At 42.2% G+C, this 15960-nt stretch overlaps 1 long non-coding RNA gene across 3 annotated transcripts in view; it reads right to left on the reverse strand.

Annotated features, from left to right (window-relative positions):
• The window catches only part of LOC114062062, a 78065-nt gene that overhangs the window by 12303 nt on the left and 49802 nt on the right, over positions 1–15960 (reverse strand). For 2 of the 3 annotated variants that reach the window (XR_003572303.1, XR_003572301.1), the window contains 2 exons: positions 15353–15456; positions 13543–13632 (listed from right to left, as the gene is read on the reverse strand). This is a non-coding gene — a long non-coding RNA (uncharacterized LOC114062062). The remainder of the gene's footprint in view (positions 1–13542; positions 13633–15352; positions 15457–15960) is intronic. The other variant, XR_003572302.1, reaches the window with a different exon arrangement.

Genomic DNA, 15960 nt, shown 5'->3' on the forward strand with positions numbered 1-15960 from the left:
AAAAAAAAAAAAAAAAAAGAGGTTGAAAGGGGGGGGGTACAGACAATTTAAATACCTTCAGTAATTGTTTTTGTTTGCTTAGTTATATATTGTCAGAAGGATGAACTTTTCTACAGAAAACACTGGCACATTTTGCCCAGAGAGGAGGTAGATGTCCAATCCCTGGAGACATTCAAGGTCAGATTGGATGAGCCTCTGAGCAATCTGATCTAGAGAAAGGTGTTCCTGCTCCTGGCAGGGGGTTGGACCAGATGGCCTTTAGAGATCCTTTCCAGCCCAAACCACTGTGTGACAAATATTTGTCTCTGCTACCCCTCACTGTAACATCTGGGCACCTCATGACGTTTCGAGAGGCTCACACTCAAATGCCTGTGACTCTCTCTGACAGCCATGCTCATCTGGAGCAGCTGAAACGGAGACTTCTCATTTCTCAGTCTCAAAATACAGCCAAGCTCTTCCTCTTTTATTCAGCCTTTTTTACCACAGAATTGGTCATGTCCTCAGAATCCTTCCCTGGGAGGGCGGGCAGGCTCTGGCACAGGTTGCCCAGAGAAGCTGTGGCTGCCCCTGGATCCCTGGAAGTGTCCAAGGTCAGGTTGGACGGGGCTTGGAGGAACCTGGGCTAGTGGAAGGTGGCTCTGCCCATGGCAGGGGGTGGGACTGGATGGGTTTCAAGGTCCCTTCCAACCCAAACCATTCCATGATTCTAAGCAGTCGCTTATTCTCCACCACATCTCCGATACAGCAAAACTTGTATGTCCCTGTGCTGCAGGAGCCGGGACAGAGATGCTGAAGGTGCCAGCTCCCTCCTGACTCCTTTCTTACCCACACACCCCATCTGTTCATTTCCATATCCCGGGAATTCGTACTTCCATAGCCAGAGGTGAGTCTCTGCACAGGGAACGTATCGCTGGTGTTTTATTAATATCTCATGAAGCTCAGTTCAGCTGCAAACACATTTTTAGCACAACACCAGCCCCGTGGGAGCATTCAGGTCCCTGGGTTTGCAGGGGTAGGTCGCTATTATTGCACTAACAGCTCAGCTCCGCAAAACACATAGAATAGTTTAAAATATTTAACCATCATAAAATCCATCACAAGCCTGGAACACTAATAATTCTATAAAGTTAAGCTGAACAGAGTACTATTCAGCTGTAAATTTTATGGCTACCCTCTCCACCTCTTATGAAGTGTGAAAAGAGGCTTCATATCTGTCAGTCTTTGCCCAGAAATGACTTTCGCTGATTACTTAAACTTTCGTTAAATAAGCTTTGCACAAGCTGTAAAAACAGAACACAGTAGGGAAAAAATTGGCTCTCTTTTAAAAGTGCTGTAAAGTCTCTTTTTGAATGAGTAATTAGAAATGTGTAAACTCTTTTATGGATATGTGAGAAGCACACACAAAAAATTCGACATTCCATGCAAGTATTTCTGTGTGCTATCAAATTTCATTGTATTTCACAGAGACCCAAACTATACAGGCCCAAAATACACATACATTAGTGGACATGGGTTATTTGCCAAGAAGGAATTTACATACAGTACAAGCAAAACATCCTAATTTAAATCTACGACAATGGATACTCACATTCTTAAAGAGAAATCAGAGCTGTTTGTCTTTCCACTCGTATTTATACAGATTGCAAAGCTGTTGACAGAGCACGATCTGAGCTGGGCCTTTCCAACTGCTTACTGTTGTTTTCACTGCCATTGTCAGATAGCTTTTCTGTATCAGTCACTGAGCTTAGATGAAGAGGTTCTGATATCCCAAAGCCGTACAGGAACACAGGGCAGGGGGTGGGCAGTGAGGGATCCCGAGTCCCTCAGTAGCTTGAAAACTCCCCAAACCCCTTAGTTAAGCCAACACACTTTTCCACCTTCCTTTCAAACACACACCCAAACTGTCCATCCCCAAACCACGCTCTGCAGATGCTCTGCAACCCCCTCACACCTTCAATTTTTTTGGGTTCCTCTCCCTCCCCCCTTAAAACTCCCACTCTCTGCACTGAAAACTTGCTTTGAGTTGGAGCCTCACGATGAGCTCCACGGCAGGGGGGGGGAGAGCGTCTCATCTCGAAAGAAGTGAAAGCAAGTTGGAGATGAGGGGAGATGGTGGTACCCAGTGTGATTTCTCACCTCCCTGGGAGAGGGGACAGGGCATCTCGGGGACACGGGGCTGGGAGGTGTCCCCCCTCCAAACTGGTAGGATGTTTGCTGGCAGAGCCGGGGGATGTCCCGCTGTGCACACGTACTGTGCACTATAAATAGTAATGTCTTCCCTGCTCCTCTCCACGGAAAAAATCCACAGGAGGGGAAATAGTCTCAAATCTGTGTCGTTTTCCAGGCAAACGGAGCCAGGCTCATTCCCTCCTCGGCAGGGAAGCTGTAGGTAGGGGGTAGTCACCCCCAGCCCTGTGGAGTCAGGAAAAAGCAGGTCCCAGCTGATGGTTCTGGGGGGAACAGCTGCCCCACCACCCACTCTACAAGCCTCTAGTCCCAGAATGTCCCATAGCCCTTTGCCTTCCCCCTCCACGAGCAAACTCAGCCCCTCTCTGAGGAAGGTGATGGTCACTGAGAAAGGTTCAGGGGGTGACATGAGCAGGAGGCACTAAATGCTCCCCAAAGCACTGTGGTGGTCACTGTGAAGGTTTAGGTGATGACACTGATGAAAGGTCTGGTGGGGGACATAAGCAGGTGGCATTTAATGCTCCCCAAAGCATCCCAGCCAGATGCTGCTCCCCCCTCTGAATCCCACAGACTTCCAGCACGGAAATGCTGCTGAGGACACCCAAGGAGAGCAAAGAGCACCTCAGCCTGCTCTGCCTTAAAAGATATTAGCAAAACATCTCCACAGTGAACTTATTACCGCCATTATTATTATTATTTTAATCACCCAGAGAGTGATTGAGAGCCCACCTGCAAAGTGCAATAATCCTGTGGAGAGTAGAGATGCCACCTCTCCTGCTCCCCACCACACTGCTCCGAGCCAGCTCTCTGGCACAACATTCCCAGGCACGATTTGGTGCCAAGTCTGTGACAAAACCGACCACGGTGCGAATGTTTCCGAGGAGAGGAACAAAAGTCTGAGAAAGGAAAAGGCTTCACACCTCTTTAGTGTGGAGAATGTACTTAGTGCCCCAGAATCTATTAGATGGGGTGATCTGGGCAATTTATTGTTTTGTCAATACCTTTTATTTTGATTTAATAACTTACGAACCCTCCGGTCTATCTGTAGCGCAGTCTCAACTTTCTTTACACAACCCCACTTAACTCCCAAACACTTTCACTTTCAGGTCAAATCTCTGTCATATTGATAAATGGGTCTATTTAAATTTTTATCACCAAAGAATTCTCCCTGGTGTCTTTTTCACTATCAGATTTCACGCCCAAAATAACAGGATACTTATTATTTTTTGTTATCCACCACACACACGAAAGGAGTGGCTGCAGAAAGCACAGATGTGAGGAAACATCTGTAATTTGTCTCATTCCTGCAGACATTTCATACAGAGGGAGGTAGAATATTTTCAAGAACAATGTGTGAAAATAAGGGGGGAAAAGCCCAGTATGGGATATATCCACTAACTGCAGTCTGCCCTGTGCTAACAAATAAACAACTCCAAGTATTTCACCTTCCTGAGTCATTACTGGGCATGATATACAGGCCCTGAGCAGTTTAATCTGATTTGGCTGACTGTTGCTTCATTAAGCAAACTAAGAAAAAAACTGCTGCAAAGCCAACAAGTTTTTAAGTATTATTATTATTATTATTTTAAATAATCACCTGGTTTTCCTGGCAATAATCAGGATCAAAAAAAAAATATAATCCTTATAACCCTAAGTAGGCTGTGGATATGTTTAACCCCTCCTTTAAATGGTCTTAAATGCTGAAACGCTGTGGCTACTGTAAAGATAGTAAAAACAGATACTGCAGGAACAGAGCGGTGTTTAACGACAAGTTACAAAGAGTTCTACTGAAAGAAAAGCAAGAGCAAAAAGGTTAAATAAACAGAAACCCCAGTGCCTCCCATATTTCTCACATTAACTTTCTATAAAGGAAAATTTCCGCTCTCCGTGATTTGATTTCCCCGATCTGTGCATTAAATATTTACTTCTAACTACAAACTTACAGGAGATGCAAACAAAAACTTATTTGCATTATTAATGGTGCAAGAAATGTGATGCTTATTCCCCTAAGATTCGTAATAAAGGAGGAAATGTTAGAGATTTACTTTCTTTTTTCATTTTAAAAGGCAAGTTAAAATGATAAAACTTATTTAATTAACAGAGAGTCTATTTATGAATTAGTTGTTTCTGCCAGCAAGAATGTTTAAAAAAAAAAAAAACTGTCTGAAATGAGACTGAGACTACAAAGAGTCCATTTTCAGCTTGGGAGTCTCAAGGGAAAAATCAAAGGGTTTCTTTCTTTCAACAGTTTGGGTGAGATGATATTTTGAGATGTTGACAGCTGCCAAACTGCAGCACCAGTGAAGAACTACCAAATTGAAATAATTTTTATCTTTTTTGAATTTTTTTCAATATTCAGCTCAACTTCCTTTCACAGCTCACAACTGAAATTTCTACTTGGTTAGAAGGGGTTTTTTCCTCCTCCTTCAATGCTCATGTTGACTGTTCATGGACTCTCTCTCTCTCCCCTAAAATGAACCACAAATAATAGAGAACCGTTATTACTACTTTTAGTCGTGTTTCCATTACAGTAATGCATTAATTGGAATCCTTTTCTTCCTTATGTGCCCAGTGTGGAACCAAATTTCAATGGTTCATCATCTTAATCATCTCTATCACACTGAACTTTCTCACTCTGTTTGCTTACAAGATACTAATAAAACAGGATTAACAGTCTTTAATAAAAAAAGCAGAACTAAAAACCAACATTTAAAAATTGTTTTCTACTTTTCTGACGGAAGCCATTTGTAAGACTCGAAACAAGCCAGCCTTTAGCTAATATAATAATAATAATTAGAGTAATGCTAATTAATAGTAATAACAATAAACAATGCTTTACAGACAGTTCCTACCAGTCTTCATTTTCCATTTTCTTGCTAATTTCTGTTTCCACTGCTAAAGCCACTCCTCCTTTTCTAACCCCTTCTTCTCTATTGGTCCCATGACCTGCCTTGTGCTGATTTCTCCTCTGCTTCAGGCATCTGCCCATGTCTCCTCTTAAAGTCTCTTCCCTCCCAGACAATCAGTCTGTGCTTTTTTGTCTTCATCACATGTTCATTAAACAAACTAAAGCTGAACAAACCCTTTACTCTTATTATTCAGGTTTTCAGCCTCAGCAACAGCCTTTCCTTGGCTTCCTTGCCTGCCTCTGCCTCCCCTCTCGCTGTCACATCTGTGTCTTGAAGAAGACGCCTCTTAAATCTTCCTCCAAGCCACCATTTCTTTCTAAACTTGTCCTCTAAGGTCTGTCCCAGCTGTCCCTCTGTCCTGTCCCCTGCTTCCCCCAAGGAATGGGGACCATTCCTTGGTGGATCTCTGGTGGCTCCCATCTCATTTGGGTTTGCTCTCACCAAAACCAGCTCAAGCAACACCAGACTAAGCAAGTCAGGAGGCACTTCCTTATAAGACAACCCCCCCCCAATTTTATGTTTAATTAAAAAATAATTCAAGAACAGAGGTTCAAATATTGCTTGCTGCAGACACTGAATATCTTTGAAAACAGAAGTTTTTTTATGAATTATCATGAGAGCCTAAAATCCTGCAAAGATAGTTGTGAGAGAGAAAATAATACCCCCTGCTGTACTCACAGATCTCTTCTAATCAGTGACCCAAGGACTAATTCACAGTCACATGATGAATTAGAATTCATCTATATAATATTTTTTAAGTTTGTTAGTGCAGGAGGCAGCACATAACTATTTTGGTAGACTTCCTGTCAACACTGAAAGAAAAATATTCTCCCCTTTCAAGGAGACCTTTCCTCACCGTTATGCTCCTCAACTGAGACACAATACACAAAGTCTTCCTTAACTCTGAAGATAAGACAGATATATTTACAAAGATTATTAATTCAGTGCTTTCAGGATTAGTGAAATGATGTAGAGGCACTGCCATGGCCAGCAGGTCCCAACACTCAACTTCAGTGGGACTCAAAGAAGAGTCGTGTCACCTCCCCTGAAACCCCTGCCCTAAGTCTGGACATCTGCACTTGAAAACAGTATCTGTCACTCCCACAAACCAGGTATTGGTGGTTTCCTTTTGGGTTTGAACCTGAATGAAAAAACAAACAAACAAACAAACTGAATCCCCAGGTGTCTGACATCAAAGCCTGGGAGAAGGGAACTCCTGGGATGGTGTTCTGGCATTAACACAGCACTAGAAAGGAAGAGCAGATGGGCAGTGGGGAAGCAAATCCTGTTGAAATATGATTAAGTGACACTAAAGATAAGGAAAACCATGAAAACTAAAGGGCAGGTAAGGAGATTTTAAGTGCAATATAAAAGGGGATTTGTAGCGTGCGTAATTCTTCCTTTAAGTGTTTATTAAACACAGAATTTTTGCCTCTCAGTTATAGTTAAAGATCCTTTTGTTTCTGTCCCTGCTCTCTCCAAAGATCAGTGAAAGCTGAAGGTGTTTGGCACTTTTGTATCTACTATATGTTTACGTTTTATTCTCACTTACAAAGTGCATTTCCAACCACAGAGGAAAACAGGAGCGTAGAGGGAAGAATGTGCCATAAATATCTCCGGCATTACGAGAAAATAAGCCCAGGATTTCATTGCAACCACACTCCAAATCAAGCTTTATCCATCACTATTTATGACTAGGCAAGCCTGGCTTCTGATCATCTTATTTCTTCCCTGTTGTTTGCCAAAGTAGAAAGCCTTCTGGAAGTATTATGGGATTGAGAAACCTTAATTTTATATCCTTTTAAATTATTTGTGCTGATGCAATCGTTGCATATTTCAATAAATTACTAATTGTGGGCAAATCCTCATTCTCAGCACTAACAGAAATAGGTTTTCTTCTCACATCTCTGCACATGCCCACGTCCACCAAACCCAGCCCTCGCTGTGCCAGGTCCCTTTGAAGCTCCTTTACAGACCTAAGCTGGATCATCCAGCCCTCCTGCTTCCCAGTGGGACAACCTGCTCCAGAGGTGGCCTTTCATCTCGTGTGGTGGTGTTTCAGCTCAGCATTTCAGTATCTTTTGTGCCTCCCAGAGAAGAAGATTTAATTGAGTCTTCAAATTCCACAGGATCCCTGGTGAGGGGGGAGGGAGCAGGCAAGGGATGGATGAAGAGAGAGAGGAAGTGCCTTGTGCCTCTTTTTTGGCCAGTCCTATGTATTTTACTGTACTTTTCCACATAAATCCAAATCTCCAACCCCTCTGAGATGTGCTGCTCCCTCTGCTCCAGCACAAACCTGGGATGAAGAGGGAGAGGGAAAGGCAGGTGTGCACACAGACCCAGCACTCCAGAGGAGCCCCTCGTACCAACCCTGCCAAACTGACACTGCTCCGAGACAAATATGCATCATTCTCTGATTACAAAATCTGCACTTATTTTTACTTTGCACTGGAAATCCTGGCTCATGCCTGTGGCTGGGACTGGGCACGTGTGGTGTGTGCTCATCTAGTATTGCTTGTGGCCAGTTAGAAAAATCATATAATCCACCGCAGGTTTAAAACATAATTTAAACCTGCCAAGTCTCATAACTTCCAAGAAGGCAAATTCACCCTAAAGAGAATGGTTTCCACTTACTAGGGTTTATATTCAGATCTCTGGCACACGGGCTTGCCACCAAAGAAGCCTTTTATGCAAGCACATAATCAACGGAAGCCTTCCCTTTCACTGCGGTCGGGTTTAATGTGATAATGAATATTCCAGTGTCAGCTCTGGGTAAACGGATGGGGTTTTACCTCAGATTCCCTCCTTTGAATCTCTCACACAGGCACACACTTGCTGAGTGGTAAATAATTCAGCAGCACCAGCAGAAGGACACCTGAGCTGTGTTCCCCAGGCGGGCGGATCTGCCTCGCTCGTGTTCTGCCCCGTGTCCCTGCTCTTGTAAACACCATCCCTGGAAAGGCTTTATTACCTATTTATATCTGTGCCTTGCGGAGGAGAACACGTGGAAAAAAACGCATGGCTTCAGCAGGCTGCCCCTGGAAAAACCTCCCTTGGGTCACGGTCACCACGAAGGTCCCAGGTCCACCACCCAGGGAAGTTTGGTGGGGTGTCCCAGAGCGATTCCAGAGCCAGGAGGAACGCACGTTCCCTCATTAGCAGCGTTTATTTGTATTATAAAATTTGCAGAACTACAGCTGGCATTTCTCATTCGTTTGAGAGCCTCTCTGAAGTTTGCAAACATTCCCCCAGCCCGTGTGAGGCGAATTTTTTTCCTGCTCGTTTTGCAGCCGCGGAACACGAATTGCTGCTGCTGTGAACCCCTTCCCTGCCTGTGTCCCCACATTTAACCCTCATTACCCCACCAGGGCTGCCTGGGGGAGCAGCTTTCCGACATAACTGTTGGGGATCTGCTATTTCTTTAGGCTTTTCACCCGTTTTCCAGTCACTGGCTGATGTTTTTCCTCTCCTTTTTGCCCGTTTCAAGTTTCCACTCCGACACCAAACGCTTTCCCCTTTTCCTACCGCTGTTAACACGAGGCAGATCAAACAGACACAAAAGTATTTTCTCACAAAATAATCATTAAGCAGATCATGGAGTTTAGTTCCAGTGACAGCTGAATATTTGTTTCATTAATAAGTCATTTGCAATTAATTCCTGGAGTCATTTCTAAAAGAACATTGTGATGTTTCCATGGTTTTAAAGTGGCAAGACACGAGTCATTCTCTGACAAAATTTCTGTACAAAGTGCTCGTAGGCATCCACTGGAAAAATCCAGCCCCCAAGGAGGAGTGTTCCTGTGAGGTGGGAACATGGCACCCATCAGTGGGGAGGCACCTCCACACAATATGCAAATAACTGCAGCATTTAGGGGTTGAATTTTAGGTGCATTGGTGCTTGTGCTGCTCCATTCAAGTCATTTGTATGGAAATTATTATATTAAGGGTTTGGGTTTTTTCCATTTAAGGCTCATAAACAACCCTCCTCTATGCTGGAAAAATAACAAAATCTTCAATACAAACGGTTCAATTTATCTCTTTTCAGTCAAAGAGCTGGATGAATAAATGATTGCTATCCTGCCACCTAAAAGCAAAGATGCTCCAGCTCACAAAGGTTCCTGAGGCTCTAAAAATCACACCAGGAATTAAGGGCCATCCCTCTACTGGCTGAGCACCTTTCCCTGGAAATCCAAGAGTCTCCATCCTCAAGCCTACCAAGGTCACCTTCTGCTTGGGATGGAAGAGGCACCATTTGCCCTGGTGTTTTATTAAGAATTAAATAACAATTTACCACCTTTCACAATGTTCTTCCGAACCTTACAAACTGGCACAGTTTGGGAATAACCAACACAGGAAAGCGTCTCTAACCCTGGGCACCACTCCCACTCCAAGTCCCAAGTCCCGATACGTGGCCAGCAAAGATTATGGACATTTCTAAGCTATAGGAACAACTCCAATTGTTGCCATATCACCTTCTCAATAACCTTGCCCCAAAATTACAGGTTCCAGAGTTGCCTGTAATCATTAACTGCCTGGAGGAGAAGCACATCACCAAAGCAACAAACCTCTAATCAAGGGAGTGGGAGCAGAGCAGAAGAGCAAAATAACTCTTTAACAAGCAAGTTGCAAGAGGATTTTTTTTTGCTGTTGTTGTTTTTGGTTTTTGGGTTTTTTTTTAATCAAAATCTTATTTGGCACAAAATTAAAATGCTGGAAAAAAGTGAACACCATAAATTTCTGCCTACTAGGAAACATAATTTGCTGGAATGACACTTTTAGAGGGAAGTGCTTACAGGTTTTCATATTCAGCAGCAAGAGGAGTAATTATATTAATGAACTGACACAGCTCTGAAGTGACACAACAGAGAGCTGGTAAAAAAAATTGTCAAATGTTTAGTTTTCAATTTAAAATGAAGACAAAATATTGTTTAAAACTTAAAAATGCTCAATTTCAAGCTATTCTAATAGAGATGAATAGATAGTTAAATTGAGGTCTGGAAAGCAAAGTTCTAGACCTATTTATAAAAATCTTCAAGTGGAAAGGTTTTCAATTTGTCAGAAAAATCAGGTTAAAAATAGTCTTTTAAATGTGACAGAAATATCATAACTTATGAGCTAAAAATAAATAAAAATTAAAAAAATATAAAAAAAATTAAAATTGGATAGCAGACTCTATAAATTATCTTGTAAGAAAAAATAATCACCTATTTTGCACCTTCCATCAATACACTGTGAGTTACACAACTATTTCCACAAGAAGATAGGACTTGAATGCAATTTGCAACCTATTGGTTTGATCCAGTTTCCACTGAAGTAAATGAAAAGATTAGCATTAAATTCAGTGAAAGTTGGATTAGACTCTGTTCACATTCACAGTGGGGAAAGAAAAAAAAAAAACACTTAGTGATTATTTATGCCAGAAATTCCAGGGTAAAAAGCAAAATGGGTGCAAATGTGTTGAAGAATTTGAAGAGAAAAATGAGCACGGTTGATATAAAATATGACTCCACTAAAAATTAGAGGATTACTAATTACTCTGAATGCGCTTATAGAGAAGATATAGATGTAATTTAATGGCACAAATATACTTTGAAATCCAATTATAGCAACAGAGCAGTGATTATAGAGTTGCATGAAGAGTTAAAATAAAATATGATACCAGATAAATGGGTATATTAGAAAGGCGCTATTAGATTTTCTTGCATTTATCCACTGACTGCCACCAGGCCTCTGAGCCAGGGACAAAGAGGAGGGGAAAATATAGAGGAGAAAAATTGAGCTTTCTTGCTAAATATAGTCAAAAACCAAAAGAGATATTTCTACTAAAAAAGATAAAAATTTAGAGATAACAGTTACCAATACATGATTTGTACAACAAATCAAAATACTGAGTCTTATTCACAGTCCTGCCGTTCCAGATTCTCAACTTTTGTAAGCACTAAATGGGAAAAGAAGGAAAACTTGAAAAGGATTTACTGCAGAAAGTTGAAAGATCTCAGAGAAAACACAATATACCAATAAAAGGCCAATTATTGCACCCATCAATATCCAGCAGTGGGCTCTCAGGGAAAAGATATGCAGATTCCATTAGGAAAAAATACAGCCATGTCTGTCCTCTGGCATAACAACATTACTTATAAATGGGAAAAGGGACCCTCACTTTATTTGTAGGTTTAAATAATAATTTGGTGATACTTCACCCATTATGTCAAGAAATGAACATTTAGAGGAACCAAATAAATGTCCCTTTTGGATTTAAACCTAAAATAAGTCACTCCTTGCTCTGCTTTCTCTTGTCCTTGAAATTCAGATTGACTTAAAACATATATATTTACAGTAGACACCAGGTTTGCCAACTTTTGAAACCCAGGGGAAGTATTCACCAGTTACCAGAAACTTGGTTAAATCTCTCCCAACCTTACCTGGTTTTAATATTCAAACTTAAACCTGGCACAGCTTGCAAGAGGTTTTTTTGAGAATTCCTCTCTGGTGAGTTGGAAAATGCTTCTTTGGGAGGTTCCCCATTAATAAACACCTGTATTTAGCCCTATTTAGCAGTTTGTCCCTATTTTCCAATCACAGGCAGAGGGCTGGTAAAGGTTTCAATTTACAAGGTCACAGAGACTCCTCCCCAGGTACAAGCTGGGTTATTTGCATAATAAAAAGGTGGGGGGAGGGGGGGGAGGGAGAATGAAAATAACCCCTAAAAATCATCTTTTATTCTGCTTTTGCTGTAGTACCACAAAGACAAACAGAAACATTCACATGCTCAGCTCTGCCTTGGCCAAGCAAATCTCATAAATGTCTGAATTTCCCATTATGGCCATGATTTCTAGAGGGAGATGAAATCTTTACCTCTCTCTAAATTGATGGGAGTCTCCCTCCTCCCTTCAAATGCCAGAATGTGGAAGTAGAAGACTCTCCCTCTGAAGGCTGTATTTTATAATACTCTGATGAGATGCCTTTTGATTTAGGGTTGGCATGAAGGGAGAAAAAAACCCCGTTGTAGTCTGCCAGCTCATCTAACCCAACTTTAATCACTGACTGTGGAGACAGCTCTATCTGAGCCAGTCATCTAAAATCCCTTTAAAGTCAATGGGGAGAAATAGATGTTTTTAGGATGCAATTAATTGATTGGAAGGAAGAGGGATCTATCACATATGGAAAAGAATTATGGCCCAGAGGGTTCTGCTTTTCCTCATTTACTGCAGAGGAGTTCACGCATCTGCATTTTCACAGTCATCCAGGACAGGTGAGAAGAATGTCCCCCAGTCACTACTAACAAATATCTCTTGTTTTGGTTTTTTTTTTTTTAATCTGTTTTCCTGTTTCTTTTCCCTTCTGTTCCTACACTGAGTCTCTCCTGGGACATCAGTTCAATTTTTGCATTACAAGCCCATTTACCCCTCAAGGAAATGGCTTCATCCATCTGATGGTAATGAAAACTTTTGGATCTTACATGAGTGCTCACCTGGGCCAGAAGAACAGATCCATCAGGTTTAAAAACCACATTAATGGATAGTTACATGTCAATTGTCACAAAAATATTCAGAATAAGACAGATAACAAAACAACTTCCTACGATTGTACCGCCCTCCCAAGGACCTATGGGCCCTTCAGCTCCCAGGGCTCTACATCGTGTCCCAAATGTCCCAGAAAATGATGATTACACACAGTCTGAGGAGCTGGGGTGATGATTTTCATGGAAACAAAGAAAAATATTCCCCCTCCAGAAGATGTGGCATGTCACGTCCCCTTGAACACACAGCAACCGTAAGGGGGAAGAAAACTGATAACTATAGATTTGCCTTCATCAGTGAGATCCAAAGAAGTCAATTTGAAATAAATTTGGCCAGACTTGAACACTGCAGAGCCCCCCCCCCAAAAAAAAACAACCTTTCTTTTCCCTGCTCTGCCACCCAAGGCACAGCCCTGTGCAGTTTTGTTCTGCTCTCACAAGCGGGTGACCCTATTTCCTCTCGCCCACCAAAGAGCCACCATTGTGCTGGAGGACTTTGAGGAATCTGCTGCTCACCCTGACATAAGGGAGTAGGTTTTGTTTCATGTCTGCCTTGTGCTGGGACATTCATCTTCAAAGGGCCCCGCACGCAACCGGGGAGCCTCTGAAGCGGATCAGGGGCAATTCAAAGAGCTGCGCACCGAGCAGGAGGGGGCTCCCCTTCAAAGCTGCAGCCTTGAATCTGCCACAGAAGAGCAGATTCAAACCCAGAGAGGTCACTTCATCTACCTGTAGTGGGATCTCATATTCAGAAGACTCCAGCTAAAAATAAGGGGTATTTAGGCAGTGTGATGAGCGAAACCCTCGAGCGATGCTCTTCCTCTCTCTCCCTCGCACACAGACACGGGCAGAGCAATGGCTCCTTTAGAAAAGAAAAAAAAACCAAACCCAAACTGTAGAAGACATAATGGCCCCCAGAAAACTTACTCACAGATCAGCTCCATCTGTAGCATCCTCCTGGTCCAAGCACAGAAGTTTCCAACGAGCTAGAGCAGCGCAGACCTCTGTCCAAACTGCCTGGAAGGAGGAAACCACCGTCAGCAGTTGCTCAACACATGATAGAGTGGTAAAAACACTGATTTCTTTCAATTACCCAGGTTAATGCAATCTAGAGGAAATACTTTGTTTGGCTCAGAAATTCCCTGTTCTCTTGTCAGACCTGGGAGGCCTTGGACAACAAAAGCATTCTGCTTTTGGGCACTGTCTAAACACAGAGTAATACAGTGCTGCTTGCCCCAGAATTTATCCTTTACGCAGGAAATACAGAAAGGTACAGAGGTAAATACTCTTCTCTTCAATTTATATGTGGAGATATGAGGCAAGGGGAGATGCAGGTTTGTGTACAAGCAGATCTACAGATGTCTAATATCTTTGATGAGATAAAGAAAATCAGAAAAGGATCTTTAAGAGAAGCAGAGGCATAATAATCTTGCAGATTATCTGCAGAGCTTTCGTATCAGGCACCTGATGTTTTTAAAAATAATTCAGACTAAATCCTTGCAACACCTGATTTTTTGTAAGATGTATCAGCTCTGCATCTGCAAGGGAGTCTCATTTTGATACTGGGAGAGGGCAGTTGCATTCCTGGGACTTGATCCCTTTTCCCTGGGTCAGCAGAGTTTCTCCCTGCTCCCACTGCCATCACACCTCCGATTTGGCCACTTCCCTCCTCCTTCAAACGTCCACTGCCACAGATACAAATCTCTCTACACAGTTTCTACCTCCTGTATCAGTTCTTCAGTCTCAACTGTCTTCAAGGACTTTAGTTGTTGGGTTTTTTTAAATACTAGATTAAAATGCACAAGATCCTGCATTGCTTTCTCATTTATAACATTATATAAATAACATTATTATAACATATCTATTATAACATATATACATATAACATTTATATTATGTTATGTATTATCCTCTCATTTATATTATATTTTTATTAAAAGCTGTAAAGCCTTTGGGCCGGTCTGTGCCTGAGTGGCAGTTCACAGGTACAGTTGCATTACTCCCCATATCATTATTATTTTGGTTTTTTTACTAGAAGTACCCGGGTTTGTTTTTCTTTTAACCTCAGTTTAAACATCCCCTCCATTGCCATGCTCATTTTGCTGCAGCGCTGACTGAGGTGTTTCAGGTTCATGGTGCTCCCTCCAAATTTGCTTTATAACAGCAGGCCAAGATGGATCAAAACTTTATGTCTGATTCCACTTCTTATGTGACATTTGTGGCTTTCCCCCATTTTAATATTTAGCAAATATTTTATTCCTTTAAAGCACCTGATCAAATATTCTGGCATGGGGGAGATAACGCTAAAATTTAATTTAATTGTACAATTCTTCTTGTGCTGCATAAACACAGGTACAGTCTCATTTGGACAAGGCATCTCCCAGGAAGAGCCAAGCATTTTGAGACACATCCATACAGGGCAGCTGGAATACACACTGTGCTGTACAGCCTGCTCTCAGATGGTTTCAAACCCTGTTTTTGCACTGTGGTTCCTTTTGTCCACATTTCATTCTCCCTTCTGCTGCCCTGGCAGTGACCTCACATGGAGCAAGAGGCTGCAAGGCCCTGTAGCTCTTCACAGAAAGAGCAATTGGTTTGTTCCCCAAATGTTTCCCAGGTTGTAAAACAGCATAAAAGTACAAATGAAGAGCCTCATGATATTTTTCTTCCCGCTGTGTGCAATCAAGCCAGAAAGTATCCCTGACTCCCATAGAACCTGCAAATTACCTCGGCACACCTGACCCACCAGCAGCAACACAACATTAGGACTATTTTCTCCTACTGATTCTTCTCCTGCTGAGCTCCTCCACGGGTCTAGGATGCTCCCTGCTTCCACAGTGCCTGGTTTGAAACAAAAAAAAAAACACCCCAAAACGTGAGTGAAATGTTAAACCTTTGCCAGCAAAGTATGGGAATTATTTCCAAAGAACTTCACATCACTTTACATATTGCACAATTGACCCCGGAATATCTGCAAAGTCTGACACCGAAATAGATTCAGCACGGCCAAGAAATAATCACAGAGAGCATTTTGGATTCAGCCAAGGATGAAGTCAGGCACTCTATTTTCCACACAGCAAGCTGAGGCCACTGTTCACCACGTTCAACTGCATCAAATGCACAGAGCCTTACTGGGAAAGGATTAAAAACTACAAAGGTAAAACAAATAGCGTCGCTGCAGCGTCCAGTAGGATGAAAGAACTCCCTGACATGGCAGGTATGATTTCAGAAGTGCTAAAAAAAAAAAAAAAAAGAAGAAGGGAAGGAGGAATGGAAGGAGGGGTTTCATGGACCTTGACCAGGCTCACTGCGACAGTGACGTAAAGCCAGGGCACTGCAGCACAC

This window comes from Empidonax traillii, unplaced genomic scaffold, assembly GCF_003031625.1.
Source record: "Empidonax traillii isolate 1590-97213 ecotype Southwest subspecies unplaced genomic scaffold, ASM303162v1 scaffold380:size670999, whole genome shotgun sequence".
NCBI classification, from domain to species: Eukaryota; Metazoa; Chordata; class Aves; order Passeriformes; family Tyrannidae; genus Empidonax; species Empidonax traillii.